Raw genomic sequence first — 19,943 nt, 5'->3', positions numbered from 1 at the left:
ACAGATCAGTGGAGTGTGTTATCGCTCTCCTATTTCACCTGCATAGCGTTTTCCTTGCTGCTGCTATGTGTACTTCCCCTGTACAACATTCCAAGTTGATCATCTCCGTGGAATATTCAGGCTACCACTGTCTGTGTCTGGTGTGGGGCTCAAAAGAAGCCATTGAAATAAATGGGCATTCTCCAGCCTTTACTCTTGCTGTCCGAGTGCAATTGCTCCCTGTGTCTGTCCGTTGCTGTCTGCAGTCATGTTACTATGTTGGGCTGCTCTGCTTCTTCCTAGAGTCTGTGCTTGCATTTTTGAACACTTGATCTGTTCTGATGCGACTCTTGAGCATCCCGCCAGGAGATCGAAGTGCAGAAGAACAGTCTGACAACAACTGTGCTCAAAAAAAGGTTTCTTACACTGAGGATTTATTCACCGTGTCCACACAGCTTCCCATAGCTCACGAGATGTGGTTTTCTTAAATGCAAACTAGAAAGTTAAAAAATGGCTTCAAGATGCTGGGTTGTAAATAAAGACCATACAGCTGCATAGGTTCCATATTAAGAGGCAAAGGACATCTAGTACTTTCAAGTAAACAAATTGTCAGGCTAGCTTTTAAACTTTAAACTCAGAATTGCACAGGGACATTGTCAGTTTACACAGTTAATGCTCAGGGCACGTTATTGAACTGAGCCCCTTCCATTTCCCACCTTATCTTTACAGTGTGTAGGAAAGGTGAGCAGAACATTCTAATAGGAAGGTTTAGCACCATGAACAGTTTTCCTTACTAGGCAAGCAACTTAATTTGGAGGCCCCCTGGTAGCCAACCAAGAATCTTGTAATGTGTTGACATATTAATGTTGGTTCCTTCTAACCAAACATTATTTCAGTGGCCCTGTTTTAACTTCTTAGTGACCCTTCTCAAACATTGGTCAACTGTATTTTATTTCTGTGTTCGGCATGAAGATCCAGCAGAGTTTGACTGACATCGGCATATGTTTGGAACTGGAGACAACGGTCCTGGATCAGTCGAGTAGACGTTAAAGAAGTGGAGACCATCATACTGACTCCTGGCGCATGTGGGAGAAAATGGAGGAAACCATCTCACCAGTTGGACCTCTGGAACTCTAACAGAAAGGAGTGAATCCACCCCAGCACTCCCACTGTGATCTCATCACCTAACGTAGGTGATGTTTTTTGGGACTGTTTTGAATGAGCTGTACTCTCGTGAATAACTGCCCCTGTTGTCCAGGTAATACTTTATTCTTTAAATGCAAAAGCAAGTTTAAGAAAAATAAAGTGCCATCTTATTCCAACACTTTCCGTGAGTGTTTGCAACTCCTGTCAAAACCTCAGAAACCCCCTCTGTATGGGTACTAGCGCCCCTAAGCTTGGAACATGCTACTTGGATGCCAGCATTTCAGCTCTGAAAAGAAGTCTGCCACATCTACAGCATTGTGCTTCACCGTAAGCTATTCTCTATTGGAAAAGAACTAGGAAAATGGCTCCTCTCCCAATTCAACGGTTCTGACCCCTACTTGCCTTGCACCAACTTCCAAAATATACAGGAACGTGCTTCTTTCACCAGCAGCACTGGACATGGCGCACTGAAGGTGGATGATGTGCCATTGTTTGATTCTCTAGCTGCGAACACCTACCTCAATAAGTTCTCACCCCACTCTGTTGAATTGCAAATCTTGGGTTGGGCGGGCGGCACTGTCAATACTCATGTTCAGCCAGGTTGACCCTACACCGTGTATCATGCTCATTATGTCCTCAGACATAATGGAGCAAATTAGTTGACATAGGTTGGCGGTACAAATCGGTACAACAATAATTTAACTGTAATTCATGAAATGTAATACATTCGATCACCTGACCTTGTGGATTATATTATGTGGGTATGACCAACCGCCCTGGTGAGGAAAAAGGATTACAGATAACGAATCGTGTAAATGAACATAAATGACTGCATCCATGGTTGAACACTTTAACATAATCACACAGCAGACCAAATATACTGGACTATCTTAGAAAAGGCTGAGAAACCAAAAGTTGGCAGATATTTAGGTGCAATGCTATTAAGGAGAGAGCAAAACTGGATTTTTTGAGTATGTACTGACCAAAGGGGACTTAATGAAGCGCTACAAAGGCAAGCCTTATCGGTTAGTTAAGCCCTCCCAACAGTTGCGGAATTTTACCCATGGGTCCTGTCACAAAACTTTGAGTCCTCATTGAGATCATTAAAGAATAAATATACACTGATGTAGATCGACTATTATATAGCCATTTTGGAGGATTCATCAAGAAGATCTAATATGCACCACCCATTATGGTCTAGTTTTATATGGTTGTCGTTTGATGCACTTAAGGTTTGGCTTTTCTGTAAGCAAGATGAACAAAGACCTTCATCATCAACAGGACGTGAATGTTGTATGACATACAGTTTTCTGTTTCTTAAAAAAAAAAAAAAAATAGTACGTGATACAACCATGTGTTAAGAATAAAACTGGCAATAGATTAATTTCATCTCTTAAAATTATGATTTTTCCAAACTATGAATGGCAAATATTCTAAAGAACGTGGGTACGTCCAAGATGCTGCTTCCTCTACACCATGGTCCATTTATACTGGCATACAACGGTCCATGTGTAATGTCCTGCCGTAGAGTATGGGACCTGGAAGAGACGTAGGCACGTCCCGTGGCCCGATATGGTTGTGCTCTGCGTAATTGACGTAATAACTCACAGATGTTTTTAAAGAAACAATAAAATGGCAACTCTGTGATTGTAAACGGACTGTAGGCACAGTGATGCTAAGACACTACAGGTAACTGCTAAATCAAAACCCGCAAAATCTTTTTTAGCCACCCAATATCTATGTGAAAACACTATACCATCCTATATCCTGTTATGAAGACTATTGCTTTGTAAATATTCACACAGCCTAATCTATTTTGCAGAGAGAAAGTAATCTGCATGTGTGGTGTCCCTCTCAAAACAAGTAAACAAAAGTAGTCTTAACGCAAGTCTGGATGGGTGACTAAATCTATCCAAAAAGAAAGGTAAGCCTCCATTAGGGTCCAGTCACTTTACAACAGCCGCACATACTGTTATTGGTCTAGAAAATGGGTACAAAATGAGTAGTCATTGAGTTTCCTTTCCTTTTTGTTTCTTGCTACAGATTGATGCTGATCAAACTAATGAGGCTGAGTGAATAAGGTGCTCAATCAACCCTGAAGTAAAGCAACGTATACGTTGTGTTGGTCCTGATGAAAGCGACACAATGCACAAGTTGTTGAAACCGATTGACCTTGCCTGGTGTGGGATATACATTTTTATCGTTTACAGGTAACCAATCCCAAACTCAAGATATGCATTTAAGAACGGACAAAACTCAGATGATTTTGAGTAAGGGCATTTGGCTGTGTCGGTATGCCTTTTTAGTAAAACAAAGGTATTTGATCACCATAGAAGGATAGTAGAAGTACCTTCCATTAAGTGACACAAGTGTGTTTTTAGCAAAAACAATTGTTTAATAATAGTGTGTGCAATAGCACCTTGAAGTATTTATTATGCGCAGAATGACATTACCATAATAAATGAACCAAGACTCAACCAAATAAACCCAAAGAATATGGCAAAGTACTACTTTGTCAGTTCAAAATAAAGTAGGGCAATCTGGCGGACCACAAGCAGTAGTCTGCACACGATTTTAATTACACAAAGGCTTTATACCTCTGTCAGCTTTGACGCCATCCTATGTAGCAAACTTTAAATCTATTGACGGGAGGGGTTGGTTAAGGGAACATATGTACCTATAGTTTATGTAAGGGTTAGTAACTTAATTGGTTGCCCCTTATCTAGTAGGTACTCCTTGAACTACCTTTAAATACTGATTATAACGGAATACAGTAGCAGATTGGCCTGTGCAACTTTGTATAGCTGGTTTCTACATGGACCCATGTGATTGGTTGGCATTCTTTCCCAACCTTGGACTTTCGGCTTGTTAGCCGCAAGTAAACTAAACCCAGGTGCAGAGAACAACCTCGGACTACTACCCACTTGCTCCAATTAGTCCATCTCTCATTGGTCAGGCCCTTAGCCAAAGTTTCTGCTTTGTAGATAACCTCGCAGCCTGTTCTTTTCTCTGGTATCTTTAAGGGAGTATCTTCATCCAGAGCTTAATGAAGGACCCTTATTTTCACCCTCCGAGTCATGTGTGAGGAGACCATGAATTTTTCCATTTCGACCTCTTATTTACTGGTATTTGATTTAATTGTACTAGGTTCTATTCCGTCACTCTGCCTTTAAAGACTTGCTCACTCCACTTTGCATAGACTTTCTGCATTTTTAATTGCCCAATACTTGGCCCTTGCAGATGTTTTCTTCTTTGCTTGATCTAAGCAAAATATGTCTCAACCTTTTGACTCCCCTTGTGCCTTGCAATTATTCCTTGAAGTAGCATCCTTGATCCCAAGCCAAGAGGCTCCTCTCCATCCTTCCCAGGGGGTGGGTTTTCCTGAGTCTCCTGTCTTTGCAACCTTGGTCTGTTTTTGAGGTAGCTTGGTTAGATTCAAGTACGAGTCCAACGTCCATCTTTCCATCATAGCCGCGTTAGTAACATTATAGGTTATATTGCAGTAAGCTCCGATAAGTCTCCTCTACCTTGCATTTCCGTGTATATACATTTACTTGGCCTCTTTTCACTTGTTTCTTTGATACTCCTGAGTTCTTCAGACTTGATTACATGTTTCTCTTGTTTCATTTACAGCTTTTATTCTTTTGAATATTCATAGATTGTTTCAGTGCATCCATATGTCTTTACTTCAAAACATCACTATGCAGCTGTTTGATTTTCTTTACATTTCTTCAATGTTCATTACGGTATGCCAACATCTGTCTGTCTCAGTACTAGGGTACATTTGATATGCATAAAGTCTCTCGCACACTCGATGCAGCATTGAGACAATGGGCCTCATTACGACCCAGGCGGTAAGTTACCGCCTGGGTCGTACCTTTACCACCATGGCGTAAACTATGTTTACGCCATGGTGGTTGGCGGACTTACCGCCCCATTCCGAGGTTGGCGGGGCGGTAAGTCCCCATTAACCCATTTACCCTTCCCCATTCCCATTTTTGCCCCATAGGGCATAATGGGAGTTGGGAAGGCGTTAATTACGCCACCGTAAATTACGGTGGCGTAATTAACAACAAGGTCCCTTAGCGCCATGGATTTTAACACCTGCTAAAAGCAGGTTTTAAAACCTCCATGACGCTAAGGGACCTCGGAATCAGGCGGTAAGGGTCGGCACTGTTTACGCTGCCGTAAACCCCTTACCGCCTGGGTCCTAATGAGGCCCAATGTCTAGTGTCCCACATACGACTTTCACTGTCGTTCCAACATGATGCAGGTGAGGCGGCACAGCTTTACAATGACGTATTTGTCTGCTCCTCTACATTCCCCCCTTATGGTTGAACCCTCAACCACCTCCTGTTCCTCAATCTTTATTGCTTCTGTCCATCTTTACTTCTTTGGGATCCACACCTTTGTCACTGCACCCCCCTCAGGTCACCTGTCTTCTTTATATGCTCATCCACACTCCAGGTCATGTGAGAACATTCACTGGTGAACTGGCAGAAAAATCTAACGTTCAATATAGTTCTTACAATCCTCTGGGTAGTAGAACTTCATTCCTGGGTGTGCCAGCAAACATTTCTTTGTTTTTACCGCTATTGTCTTCAATCTGTGGTTTGTGGCCACCTTTCACATCAATCATTATCTTCATCCCAATAGCTTTCTTTGCAGTTTTCGTGCATTGTCCTATAAATATCCTTATAAGACAGAATCCTAGCAAAATCGACACTAGTATTGTTCCAAGTAGTTTGAAGGCCTTCGCCATCCAGGTTGGAACCCATGAGAACTAGGATGAGAACCAATCATCTTCATCTATCTCGTCCGCTTCTTTCATTTTCATATGCAGGGTTGTCAACATTGTTACACCTCTATCAGGGTTCCATTTGATCCATCATGGGCAGGGGGGAATGTGCAGCAAGGACCAATTTTTGCACAAACGCCTCCTTCAGTTGCTGTAATTAGATACAAAACATGCCTGTTCTGGAGGGTCATTAGCCTGATTGCCTTCAGTAGTTCTCTGACTGCGTTAAATCCTTTTGTTTTATTATCTCGGACTTCACAGAAAACAGTGTGTGAGCTTCTGCACACATCCTTGTTTGAGCTTATCGCCAATGTTATAAAGTAGGCTCTGTGACACTTCAGGTAAGTTGCTCTTAAGATCCTTTTATTTAGAAACAATTTTTCCTAAATTGTTAGTTTAGGCTTACATTTTGCTGATAGAACAGAGAGACCTTGGTTAGTACACCCGTTCATTTTCTGTACTTGAATTGCACATTACAACTGGAGTGCTGTAATACTGCGTGCTCCTCGTGATCACCTGTATTCCTTTGTACTAAATTTCCCTTCAGCCCTTGGGGCATTGGGGAGGTTGGTTTGCGCCAGTATAAAGGCAATGTTTTTCCCACTTCAACGCTTTGTATGCATGCATTTATGAACGGGGTTAATTTGTGTATGCTTGTAATCATCTGCAGTGTTTAGAAACTACTTTTCCAAAATTTAGTTTAGGCTTCAATTTTGCTGATGGAACAGGGAGACCTTGACTACTACTCACATTCATTTTATGTACTTGAATTGCACATTAACACTGGAACGCTGTAATTCTGTGCGCTCTTTGTTAGGAAAGATTTCGTAATTGTAGGTAATTTTCCTTCCATGTGGCAACCCCTAAACTTTTTGCTGTTTTTCACCTTGTTCTCTACTTTGCCAGAGAAGTGCAGCCTTCTGCCGCACTCCTCTGTGCTTTCGCTCCTTTCTTACGGGGAAACTGACATGCCCTTAAGACTGTCAGTACCGGGGAACGCTGTTTCCCGTAGTTTCTTTTATCATGTTGCGGCTTTCGTGCAACATGACACAAGAGGGCACTGTAAGCTAAGTTACAGCTCTCTTGGGTCTCTAGCCTTCAACAGGCCCTAGATACTCGTTTAGGATTGTATCTGATCGGTGCAAGTGATTCAGGGACGGGAATGGTGGCAGCGATCGTTTCTTGTGTTTTGAGTTCCTTTTGGCGTTCTAAGCGCGTTTCTCGCGCTTAACCCAAAATGGTGGCCTGGCTCCCAAAATAGACCGACCACGAGGCTCCTTTGTCCTATCCGCTGACCGTCTTGCTCCCTTCACCTTCCCCAGGTCGAGCCGACCCAGGGCCTTCCTTATTTGGGCATGTACTTTCCCGCGAAACACAGATGCTTTCGCGGGCTTCTACATGTCTTGTGTGTGCCTCCAGGATGTGGGCTGGGATGTCTGGTCCCAATACACATCCTGGGTGCCAGAGAGTCTAGGGTGGTGTGAATGCCTGGGACCACCGTGGTCCGTGATTGGTCCACGAATGGTGTGAGTGTTGATGAGCGGATCTCCCATTGGGTCCCCTCCGTTTTGGCGCAAAGGGAACCGTGGATAAGAGGGGGCTGGAAACACCACTACCATGTCGATCTCCGGAGTTCTCACGAACGAAGGAATACAGGAGTCAAGTATCCTGCAACCAAGAGGCTGGACCGAGGAATCGCTGGTGACCAGCTGAAGGACTTCTCCTCTGCACTGCTGTCGCCTTGTGAAACCCTTTTCACCTTTGATCGTACCAGAAGGCCTGTACTGGTACTTCGACCCTTGGAATAGCGGGAACAGCTATTCTCGGCATCTTCACCATCTCCTGCCAGTAAGCCTTCGGAAGCGTCTCTGGGCCATCCAGCTGACTGACCAGCTTACACGGGAGTCTTGCTCTGTAACCGCCGCCAGGTTGTGTAGTATTTCAAATCCTTGTCACTCTCACACGCTTCGTACACTTGGCGTTCCCAGGTCTGAAGTGAGTAGTGTACATTTGGCTCAGATACACACTGCCACTCCGTTGCCCTGCTGTGGAAACAAACTGTGCGGGTTTCTTCGATTGGGACGTCTTTTTACTCAACACGACGACGAGGCGTTCCCTGCTCTTCTGAACCTGCCAGCTGCTGAAACTGACGCAGAGAAGCCTGGGTCTGCTTGCATCGGGGACCGGTGAGTAGCATAGCTAGGATCTGGCCGCCCTCCTGCAGGAGCCCATTGCTTTTCCCCGCTGTGTCAAACAGCACCCTTTTCTGTACTTGCGCTCTGCTTCTGCCCGCTGTGGAGGCTGCGCTTGTGTTGCGGAACTTGTTCTTCTTCTTTTGTGCACTAAACTGAACTGCCTGATTTCCCTCGAAGAGCTTCTCCTTTTGCCCGTTGGCACCAGCGCGTGCAGGTACTTTTGAGCACAAGGCTCCACTCTTCGCAGGGCTCGGACTTCCATCTAGTTAGGTGCCTCTGAAGGCGAACTGGGTCTAAGCATTATTTCGCACTGCCTGTCTTCCTTCCCTTTTAGGTGGACTACCCATTTCGTGCATCTAACGCTTGAGACTGTCGTATTTGTATATATATTGTGTTGATATGGTATGTGTTGGTTTACTATCGTTATATTGTGATTTTCTCGCTAAGGTCATTGTTTTAAAGGCCTTGGAATAAATGTGTATATATTTTTAATATAACAACTGTTTGGAGTAGTTTGTAAGTAATCTTGCTTTGTGTGCTCATTGCAGGCTTTCAGTCACCCTCATCCCTCTTGAGACCAAGTCTTGACCGCCGCGATCGCTACCTTGATTGGTCTGGCTCGTCCAGAGGTTACCCTGTTCCAAGTAATTAGGTTGGCCTTCTGAACTTCTGCGCCACCAGGACAGAGTTCAGAAATCCGTCTTAACAAATTGGTGTACAGCGGTGGGATACGACTGAAGGTATCCAGTGTTGCGCACGAACTAAGGCATTTCAGGTTATTCCAACCAGGACACGTAGTGAATTGTTGTAGTATAACTTTAAAAAGGCCATAGTCCTATCTAACAGTATGGAAACAAATACCTTGTTAACTTTAAATGCTTCCAAATCAGAAACATTGAAAAAGATGTGTGCGGAGAGAGGTGTTTCCTCTCAAGGCACGAAATTGGAAATGATCCAAAGAATCGTGGCGTGGCAAGAAGCGCAGCTTGACGCTATAACTTCTGAGGACAGTGCGGAAGGAGGTGGGGCTGCTCTCACTGGTAGAACCGACGGTTCTGCCGCTGCACTGATCCATCGCGACCACGAGGACAGGGAGGACGAGATGTCTAATGTTTCCTCTGCCAGTGCTGATGGGGAGGCTATGCTTGAATTCAAGAAGCAAGAGCTGCGGTTTAGGCAGCAGGAGCTTGAATTCAGCATAGCCAAACTAAAAATCGAACAGGCAGAAAAACAAAGACAGGGATCACCAGTTGGAACTGGCCAAGCTTCAGGTTGCAAATGGGTCCAAGGGTCCTGGACACGGGTCTGGGGCCTCCTCTCATCCACGGTTTCCGAAAGATCTGCTCAGTGTGTATGAGGAAAGGAATGACATTATGGACTGGCTGAATGCATTTGAGTATGCATGCGAAGTTCAACAAGTTGACAATGCTGATAAGATTGCCTGGTTACTCAGCAGACTGCCCCATTCTGGCTGTAGTGCCATTATGGAAATGTCGAAGGCTGAGCGAGCTGATTTCGCAATGTTAAAGCAAACTCTCATTTTAAAGTTTGGGAAGACTCCGGCCCAATATTTGAAACGTTTCAGAGAGTATAAGAAAAAGGAAGGTGGTACTTGGGTATCTTATGTCACTGAGTCCTTGAAAAACGTAACTGGTTGGGTCGAAGGTTATAAGGTTTCTACCTTCGAAGGCATGATAAATCTTGTCATGCTGGAACACATTTTTGCATCTTCTTCCCCGGAGCTTAAGCAGCATTTGGCCGATTCGAAGGAGATAGATCCTAAGAAGCTGGCCATTGCAGCCGACTTATGGGTGTCACATCGAGTGTCCCATAAGGACAAAACTCATCCTGGTAAGCAGGAGGAAGGGAAAAAGTCCAAAGATAAGGAGGGTGTAGAATCTGATAAATCTTCTTCTCATAAGGGCCACAAAAAGAAAAATAAGGGTAAGACACAAGAGAACTCACAGGGTAGTGGAGGTCAGCCTCCGAAACAGAACTCTGGTTACAATAAGCCTCCCTATGTAAACAGACCCAATGGATCTTGTTTTGCTTGTGGAGCAACTGACCATGTGAAGGGGGATCCCCGGTGTAAGGTTAGACCTTTGGGGGTCCACTCCGCTAATCTGGCCTTCTCCTCCTACGAGGAAGAAGAGATTACAGGAGCATCCTTCTCCTCAGACTCATTTCCCAGATAGAGGCTGAGGTAGTTTTAGTGTCCCTGGGTTCCTGGGAGCCTAAAGTCGCAGAGGCTTATGCTAGGATTCCGGATAATACCAAGCACTACTTTAAAGACAGTGTGCTGATCAATGGAGTAGATACTCCAGCTCTTAGGGATAGTGGGTGCAGTCGCACTGTAGTGGATTCTACCTTGGTAGACTCAGAGGAAGTTGCCAGAGCTACTCTGATGCCCACTAAGTTGGCTGACGGCCCACTCCGTATTTTCCCAGTAATACCTGTAAATCTTACTTTAAATGGTACAGCAGTCAGGATTCCAGTGAGCATTCAGAGAAACGTCCCGGGAAAGGTCTTGTTAGGTAATGATCTCAGAGCTTTAGGGCTCGTAGGAGACACTGCCGAAAGACCCTACACACGGTCTCAAGCACGGGCAGCATTGGCCAAGACCAATACGCTGCCCCAGCCGAAGGGGAAACCCAAGGCGAAAGGAGTCGACAAGTCAAGACGAGGGAAAGAGAATATTCCCCCGAGCTCGCCTACCACTGTGGTGGAGGAAGTTGGTCAATCGCCCGGGCCTGACGAGGAGGTGGCGATGCCTGAAATATTTGACCCCAACAATCATCCTGAACTAAAAGACTTGTTAGTTGAAGGAGGTCCTGATAGGGACGAATTCAGTAAAGGCCAACGTGAGTGCCCATCTCTGGAAGGCCTAAGGAGACAGGCCTGCTCCCAGCTTGAGGGTGAACCTCCTGGGACGCATAGGATTTATTGGGAAGGTGGACTCCTGTATAGTGAGCCCACAGAGTCTACAGAAGGACACCATAGGAGGTTGGTGGTTCCCCTTGCTGTTAGGCCCTTCCTCCTGCAGTTGGCGCAAGAAGTTCCCCTTGCTGGTCACCTTGGTATGAAGAGGACCAAGCAAAGCTTATCCATGCACTTCTACTGGCCCAAGATGGGGGTGCAAGTAGAAAGTCACTGCAGGAGTTGTGCCTCCTGCCAGTTGTCTGGTAAGGTTGGCGCGACAATCCAAGCTCCGTTGGTACCGCTCCCAGTTGTGGGGGTACCATTTGAAAGGGTAGGGATCAACATCGTTGGTCCCCTTGACCCGCAAACATCCTCGGGCAATAGGTTTATCCTGGTGCTGGTCGACCATGCAACCAGATATCCTGAGGCCATCCCATTGAAAACTGTAACTGCCAAGTCAGTTGCAAAAGCTTTACTTGGCATATTTACTAGGGTTGGCTTCCCTAAAGAAGTTGTGTCGGATCGTGGCAGCAACTTTATGTCGAAGTATATACAGGCTATGTGGAAAGAATGTGGGGTCACCTACAAGTTCTCTTCTGCATACCACCCCCAGACCAATGGTCTGGTGGAACGTTTCAACAGAACGTTAAAGAGCATGATTGGGGCTCTGGAGGAACCTCAGAGAAGAAAATGGGATCTTCTTTTACCATGCTTACTGTTTGCCTACCGAGAGGTACCACAGGAGGGTGTTGGCTTCAGCCCCTTCGAACTTCTGTTCGGTCATCCCGTACGGGGACCCTTAGCCATCGTCAAAGAGGGATGGGAGATGCCCACTCCCCCTGTTACTACCAACGTAGTTGATTATGTGCTAGGGCTCAGAAAACGGATGGTACTTCTGATGGGCTTGGCTAGTGATAAATTGAAGGCAGGACAAGCGCTGGTGAAACATTGGTACGACCAGAAAGCTTCCCTCATCAACTTTACACCTGGTCAGCAAGTCCTGATCATGAATCCCATAAGGCCTCGAGCTTTACAGGACAAATGGTCAGGCCCTTACACAGTGGTGGAGCCCCTGGGTGAGGTTAACTATTTAGTGGACCTTGGAAGGCCTGGACAGGCTCCAAAAGTGTTTCACGTGAATAGGCTGAAGGCTTTCGTCCCAAGAGTCGAAATCGCAGCACTGCTACTGGCTTCAGATGTTGAGGAAGAGGAGTCTGAACCTCTCCCCGACCTGTTCCAAAGCGGTCCTTCAGATAGCTCCTTTGAGGGTGTCCCGAGTGGCCCCTCACCTGACTTCAGATCAGCAGGCTGAGGTGAAAAGTTTGCTTAGGCAGTTCACCCCCCCTGTTTTCACAGTCGCCTGGTTTGACACCTTGGTGCAAACATAACATTGACACAGGAGACAGTGTACCTACCAAAAGTAGGGGATACAGGATGTCAGACAAAGTACGGTCTTATATTAAGACCGAGGTCAACAAGATGTTAGACCTTGGGGTGATTGAACCCTCTAGTAGTCCTTGGTCCAGCCCTGTGGTTTTGGTTCCAAAGGCAGTCACTTCTGAATTGAGGTTCTGCGTGGATTACAGGGCTCTGACTGCTGTCACCAAGACAGATGCACACCCCTTGCCTCGAACAGATGAGCTGGTGGATACTTTGGGTGCCTCCAAGTACCTCCGCACGTTTGACCTCACTGCTGGCTATTGGCAAATAGCTTTAGCAGAACATGCCAAGGAGAAGACAGCATTTTCTACTCCAGACGGCCTTTACCAATTCCGGGTAATGCCGTTCGGGTTGAAGAATGCACCTGCCACTTTCCAGAGGCTTGTGAATCATGTGTTGAATGGGTTGGACGAATTCTGTCTTGCATATCTGGACGATATAGCAGTTTTCACTGCCACCTGGGAAGACCATGTGAAACACCTCGGGATTGTGCTCCAGGCTCTTCAGAAAGCACACCTGACCATAAAGGCTAGTAAATGCCAGATTGGACAAGGCTCAGTGGTTTACCTTGGACATGAAGTAGGTGGATGGAGGATACAGCCTCTTCCCAGTAAAGTACAAGCAATACAAGACTGGCCTACCCCCACTACGCAAACCCAAGTGAGAGCCTTCTTAGGACTCACAGGGTATTACCGCAATTTTGTGGCAGACTATGGCACCATAGCTGCCCCTCTGACTGCCCTCACAACTCCGAAGAAACCCAAGAAGGTAACTTGGACCGACGAGTGTGAGAAGGCCTTCAATGGCTTAAAAGACTCCTTGTGCCAGGCCCCTGTCCTCAGGGCCCCTGATTATCAAAGACCTTTTATCGTGCAGACGGACGCCTCTTACACTGGGATAGGAGCTGTACTATCACAAGTAGATGAGAAGGGTAAGGAACACCCTATTGGTTATATTAGCCACCAGCTTAAGGACAGAGAGCTCAGATGGTCCACGGTAGAGAAAGAATGTTTCTCTGTTGTGTGGGCCCTAAGGAAGCTGAGGCCCTACCTCTATGGGACCCACTTCACTGTGCAAACTGACCATAAGCCCTTAAAGTGGCTAATGAACATGCAGGGGGAGAATCCAAAGTTGCTTAGGTGGTCCATAAGTCTACAAGGCTTCGACTTCACTATTGAGCATAGGCCAGGTGTCCAACATAGCAATGCTGATGGGTTGTCCAGAATGTTTAGCCGACCTGAACAAGAGACTCATCCAGGGGTGGATTAGTTCCCCCTGTCCATAGTCTGGGAGGGGCGAGTGTTAGGAAAGATTTCGTAATTGTAGGTAATTTTCCTTCCATGTGGCAACCCCTAAACTTTTTGCTGTTGTTTTTCACCTTGTTCTCGACTTTGCCAGAGAAGTGCAGCCTTCTGCCGCACTCCTCTGGGCTTTTGCTCCTTTCTTACGGGGAAACTGACATGCCCTTAAGACTGTCAGTACCGGGGAACGCTGTTTCCCGTAGTTTCTTTTATCATGTTGCGGCTTTCGTGCAACATGACACAAGAGGGCACTGTAAGCTAAGTTACAGCTCTCTTGGGTCTCTAGCCTTCTACAGGCCCTAGATACTCGTTTAGGATTGTATCTGATCGGTGCAAGTGATTCAGGGACGGGAATGCTGGCAGCGATCGTTTCTTGTGTTATGAACTCCTTTTGGCGTTCTAAGCACGTTTCTCGCGCTTAACCCAAAATGGTGGCCTGGCTCCCAAAATGGCCACACCACGAGGCTCCTTTGTCCTGTCCGCTGACCGTCTTGCTCCCTTCACCTTCCCCAGGTCGAGCCGACCTGGGGCCTTCCTTATTTGGGCATGTACTTTCCCGCGAAACACGGATGCTTTCGCGGGCTTCTACATGTCTTGTGTGTGCCTCCAGGATGTGGGCTGGGATGTCTGGTCCCAATACACATCCTGGGTGCCAGAGAGTCTAGGGTGGTGTGAATGCCTGGGACCACCGTGATTGGTCCACGAATGGTGTGAGTGTTGATGAGCGGATCTCCCATTGGGTCCCCTCCGTTTTGGCGCGAAGGGAACCGTGGATAAGAGGGGGCTGGAAACACCACTACCATGTCGATCTCCTGAGTTCTCACGAACGAAGGAATACAGGAGCCAAGTATCCTGCAACCAAGAGGCTGGACCGAGGAATCGCTGGTGACCCGCTGAAGGACTTCTCCTCTGCACTGCTGTCGCCTTGTGAAACCCTTTTCACCTTTGATCGAACCAGAAGGCCTGTACTGGTACTTCGACCCTTGGAATAGCGGGAACAGCTATTCTCGGCATCTTCACCATCTCCTGCCAGTAAGCCTTCGGAAGCGTCTCTGGGCCATCCAGCTGACTGACCAGCTTACACGGGAGTCTTGCTCTGTAACCGCCGCCAGGTTGTGTAGCATTTCGAGTCCTTGTCACTCTCACACGCTTCGTACACTTGGCGTTCCCAGGTCTGAAGTGAGTAGTGTACATTTGGCTCAGATACACACGGCCGCTCCTTTGCCCTGCTGTGGTAACAAACTGTGCGGGTTTCTTCGATTGGGACGTCTTTTTACTCAACACGACGACGAGGCGTTCCCTGCTCTTCTGAACCTGCCAGCTGCTGAAACTGACGCGGAGAAGCCTGGGTCTGCTTGCATCGGGGACCGGTGAGTAGCATAGCTAGGATCTGGCCGCCCTCCTGCAGGAGCCCATTGCTTTTCCCCGCTGTGTCAAACAGCACCCTTTTCCGTACTCGCGCTCTGCTTCTGCCCGCTGTGGAGGCTGCGCTTGTGTCGCGGAACTTGTTCTTCTTCTTTTGTGCACTAAACTGAACTGCCTGATTTCCCTCGAAGAGCTTCTCCTTTTGCCCGTTGGCACCAGCGCGTGCAGGTACTTTTGAGCACAAGGCTCCACTCTTCGCAGGGTTCGGACTTCCATCTAGTTAGGTGCCTCTGAAGGCGAACTGGGTCTAGGCATTATTTCGCACTGCCTGTCTTCCTTCCCTTTTAGGTGGACTACCCATTTCGTGCATCTAACGCTTGAGACTGTCGTATTTGTATATATATTGTGTTGATATGGTATGTGTTGGTTTACTATAGTTATATTGTGATTTTCTCGCTAAGGTCATTGTTTTAAAGGCCTTGGAATAAATGTGTATATATTTTTAATATAACAACTGTTTGGAGTAGTTTGTAAGTGATCTTGCTTTGTGTGCTCATTGCGGGCTTTCAGTCACCCTCACCCCTCTTGAGACCTAGTCTTGACCGCCGCGATCGCTACCTTTATTGGTCTGGCTCGTCCAGAGGTTACCCTGTTCCAAGTAATTAGGTTGGCCTTCTGAACTTCTGCGCCATCAGGACAGAGTTCAGAAATCCATCTCACTCCAGGTCATGTGAGAACATTCACTGGTGAACTGGCAGAAAAATCTAACGTTCAATATAGTTCTTACAATCCTCTGGGTAGTAGAACTTCATTCCTGGGTGTGCCAGCAAACATTTCTTTGTTTTTACAGGTAGTGTCTTCAATCTGTGGTGTGTGGCCACCTTTCACATCAATCATTATCTTCATCCCAATATCTTTCTTTGCAGTTTTCGTGCATTGTCCTATAAATATCCTTATAAGACAGAATCCTAGCAAAATCGACACTAGTATTGTTCCAAGTAGTTTGAAGGCCTTCGCCATCCAGGTTGGAACCCATGAGAACTAGGATGAGAACCAATCATCTTCATCTATCTCGTCCGCTTCTTTCATTTTCATATGCAGGGTTGTCAACATTGTTATCACCTCTATCAGGGTTCCATTTTATCCATCATGGGCAGGGGGGAATGTGCAGCAAGGACCAATTTTTGCACAAACGCCTCATTCAGTTGCTGTAATTAGATACAAAACATGCCTGTTCTGGAGGGTCATTAGCCTGATTGCCTTCGGTAGTTCTCTGACTGCGTTAAATCCTTTTGTTGTATTATCTCGGACTTTACAGAAAACAGTGTGTGAGCTTCTGCACACATCCTTGTTTGAGCTTATCGCCAATGTTATAAAGTAGGCTCTGTGACACTTCAGGTAAGTTGCTCTTAAGATCCTTTTATTTAGAAACAATTTTTCCTAAATTGTTAGTTTAGGCTTACATTTTGCTGATAGAACAGAGAGACCTTGGTTAGTACACCCGTTCATTTTCTGTACTTGAATTGCACATTACAACTGGAGTGCTGTAATACTGCGTGATCACCTGTATTCCTTTGTACTAAATTTCCCTTCAGCCCTTGGGGCATTTGGGAGGTTGGTTTGCGCCAGTATAAAGGCAATGTTTTTCCCACTTCAACGCTTTGTATGCATGCATTTATGAACGGGGGTAATTTGTGTATGCTTGTAATCATCTGCAGTGTTTAGAAACTACTTTTCCAAAATTTAGTTTAGGCTTGAATTTTGCTGATGGAACAGGGAGACCTTGACTACTACTCACATTCATTTTATGTACTTGAATTGCACATTAACACTGGAACGCTGTAATTCTGTGCGCTCTTCGTTATTGCGTGTAGTCCTTTAAACTACACTTCCCTTCAGCCCTTGTTTGATACTGTGAAACGATATGGGCACTCTTAAAAGAACACATCATTAATAAATACTTAGATCTTGCACTTCAGCCCAACATGGGCTGAATCTCAAACCGTTGTATAGTTGGCTCATTGGACAGACGCAAGGTCCCTGATCTGCTTTTGACCTCTGTAGCTAGTACTATCCCTGAGGACCTGTTTGGTTGCCCTAATAATGAGCCCTGCATCGTTCAACCACAGTTAACTGTATTCAGAAGGGAGATTCTGAGTAATAATAGAAATACACTGCTGACCAAAAAGGACACAGACAATTTCCCCTCCTCCATAACCGTTTGCCTCTAAAGCGATATCGCAGGAAGTTACGGGCACCATCAGCCCACATCCTATCCACACTAAATTGCCATGTCTGAATCTGATTCTGATTCTCCTAACGCCTCCTTCGATACTTCATGAACAGTGAGGTTATCCTGGGGTTTGAAAAATACAATCAAACACTGAAATACATGCTTTTAAATACCAGATCCTTATTAAAACATTAAACGTAAGTTGCTGACTTCATAGTTGAACATAAAATCGATATCTGCACTGCAACGGAGTTCTGGCTTCAAGGAGCGGCTGGCCCTGCACTGATGTTGGCCCTGCCCTAGGCATATAGAATTCTACGAGCTGATCAGCCAATGGGGAAAGGTAGAGGCATGGCTCTCATCTTTCACAAATCATTAAATAGCCGCGTGATCAGCACAAGCATTTCGGACTGTGAAACTTTGCATGCCAAAATGCTGATCATCCCTAATACCACGCTTAATATCTTTTTGATATATAGCCCACTCACCGGCCGCCCCCCCCCCCCCCCCCGCTAGTATGCCAGAGTTGCTAATGACCCTGATGACACACTGACAAAGTCTGCTCAAGGCACTATAGAACCTGAATTTCTCTCCGCATATTAAACAGCCATCACATAGCGGTGGTAGCATTCTGTTTGGGTGGCTTCACATGGGTTAGTGTTAGAAAACTTTGAAGTGAATCCCTGCACTTGGTCTGACCACTTCATCTCCTTCCAGCAGCCTAAATGTATGCTGCTTGAAAAAAAGAGTAAATCCTTAGTGAAGGTTGTGTGTTGTAATTTGCGTAAACTAACTCCCATCTCCATGCACCCTTTCTTTGCTCCTGTAATAGACAACCTCGCTTTTTTTGACTCTGCCTCAAAAATTGCATCAGCATATGTTATGTGACACTATATGTCGTTGGTATGACCTCAAAGCGCTTGTGGGTTGAATGCCTGTAGTCCATGCCAGTCGAGAGATTAGGGTGTTATAGGGTGTTTGGGTGCACTCAATATGGGAGCAACTGGTGCGATTGCTTGATGGGTAGCTGCATCCTAAAATATGTGTAGTTTGTTTATTCATTTTTAATGCGCACCAAACCCAGAGGTATCGGGGTGCAGCATTAAGCAGGTGGAAGGCTTAAGTTACAGAGTTACATGATATAGGCAAGAATACAACATATATACAGGTTATGAGCAGGAAAGATACATAAATACAGCAGGCATGTGTCGAGAAATACTTTGGTTGTATTGAGAGAGCAGTTGAATGTGTGCAGTCTGGTGGTTGGTCTCCAAGACTGCATTCTGGTGGCATTAGGCCGGTGTAGGACGTTTGTGTGTAGCTAGGCTGATTCTTCTTCATGTAGTATATCTGTGTTCTAGCAGGATGTTGCGGTGTTCATGGAGAAATGTGAGCAGCTAGGCTGAAATTGATTGAGGGGTGTAGCTGCGCTTTATTGTGTGTTTGTGTAAAGTAGAGAGTGAGCCTAGTGATAGGAGAGGAGTTTCTGGAGTGGATGTTTTATTCTTACAAGCCCACTGTTATGGATTACATTCACGCGCTTTGTGATCGCTGCATTCAGGGGGAGATGGCACAGGAGGTAGCTAGGCATGTGTAGTGGACTCAGGAAGCGGCTACTCGGTAGTCCTATTGAAAGGGGCCCCTAGGGGTCCCTCGCGAAATGGAAACAAGGCAATGACCATACATGAAAAGATGTGCCAGACACGAGGTTCAAATTCCCAATGCTAGGGTTTATTGCAAGCAAAAATAGTCCCAATTGGCCAACTGTGGTCTCACGCCCCGCGACGTGAGTTTCCTAGACCTCGAGGGATGCAAGAGTGCGAATTACGTACATCAGTTACATATATACAAAATGTATATCATACAATCAGTTATGTCATGTTTAACACCCTCCTTTATTAAGTTTCTTTGAACTCGGGATGACGATAGACATTTCCGAGGGGTATGACAATTATGACACTTTCCATGTCTATTCTAGTAACAATGTGCAATTTAGAAAGTGCGGAGGCATCTTTTAGTTGAAGCAAGCTGCACGCGGGGGAAGAGCCACATTCCATGCTTTGCTACCTATGAGGTGCTATTCGTGTCCTGGGAGACGACACGCTCTACAGGGTTTTGCGAAGGGGGGGGCCATTGAAAGAGCATAATTCAAGCCTTTGCTGTTTTATTCTAACATATTCTGTCATCGTACGAGACTGGCTGGCAGCTGTGAAGTGATTAAATGTCCTGCAGCTCTCCCTCAAGGCTACAGAGATGGAGCGTGGGCATTCCTTTCTGGGCTACTCTTGAGGAGTTTTCAACGAACTCCTCAGTCCCGCGACCTTGCCCTTTCATATTCAGACAACAATGTTAACAGTTGAGCAGAGTAAGCAGAATCCGAAAGAATTGCAAGCTGCAAAGCATTTTTAGACCGAAAGCAATGAGCAATGGTTAAAAAGCAAAATGGCGGTTCTTGCTACGTTTAAAATGGCCGCTTGTTGGTCAAGCATAGCAGTCTATATTTCTATAATTCGGTGCATAAAACGGTTGACCTACGGCCATCAAGTTACGTCTGTCATTCAAATGAA

The sequence above is a fragment of the Ambystoma mexicanum genome, chromosome 3q (assembly GCF_040938575.1).
Source record: "Ambystoma mexicanum isolate Mex_15411 chromosome 3q, UKY_AmexF1_1, whole genome shotgun sequence".
Classification (NCBI taxonomy): Eukaryota; Metazoa; Chordata; class Amphibia; order Caudata; family Ambystomatidae; genus Ambystoma; species Ambystoma mexicanum.
The sequence above is the reverse complement of the archived record's forward strand: the minus strand, read 5'-3'. Positions refer to the sequence as shown.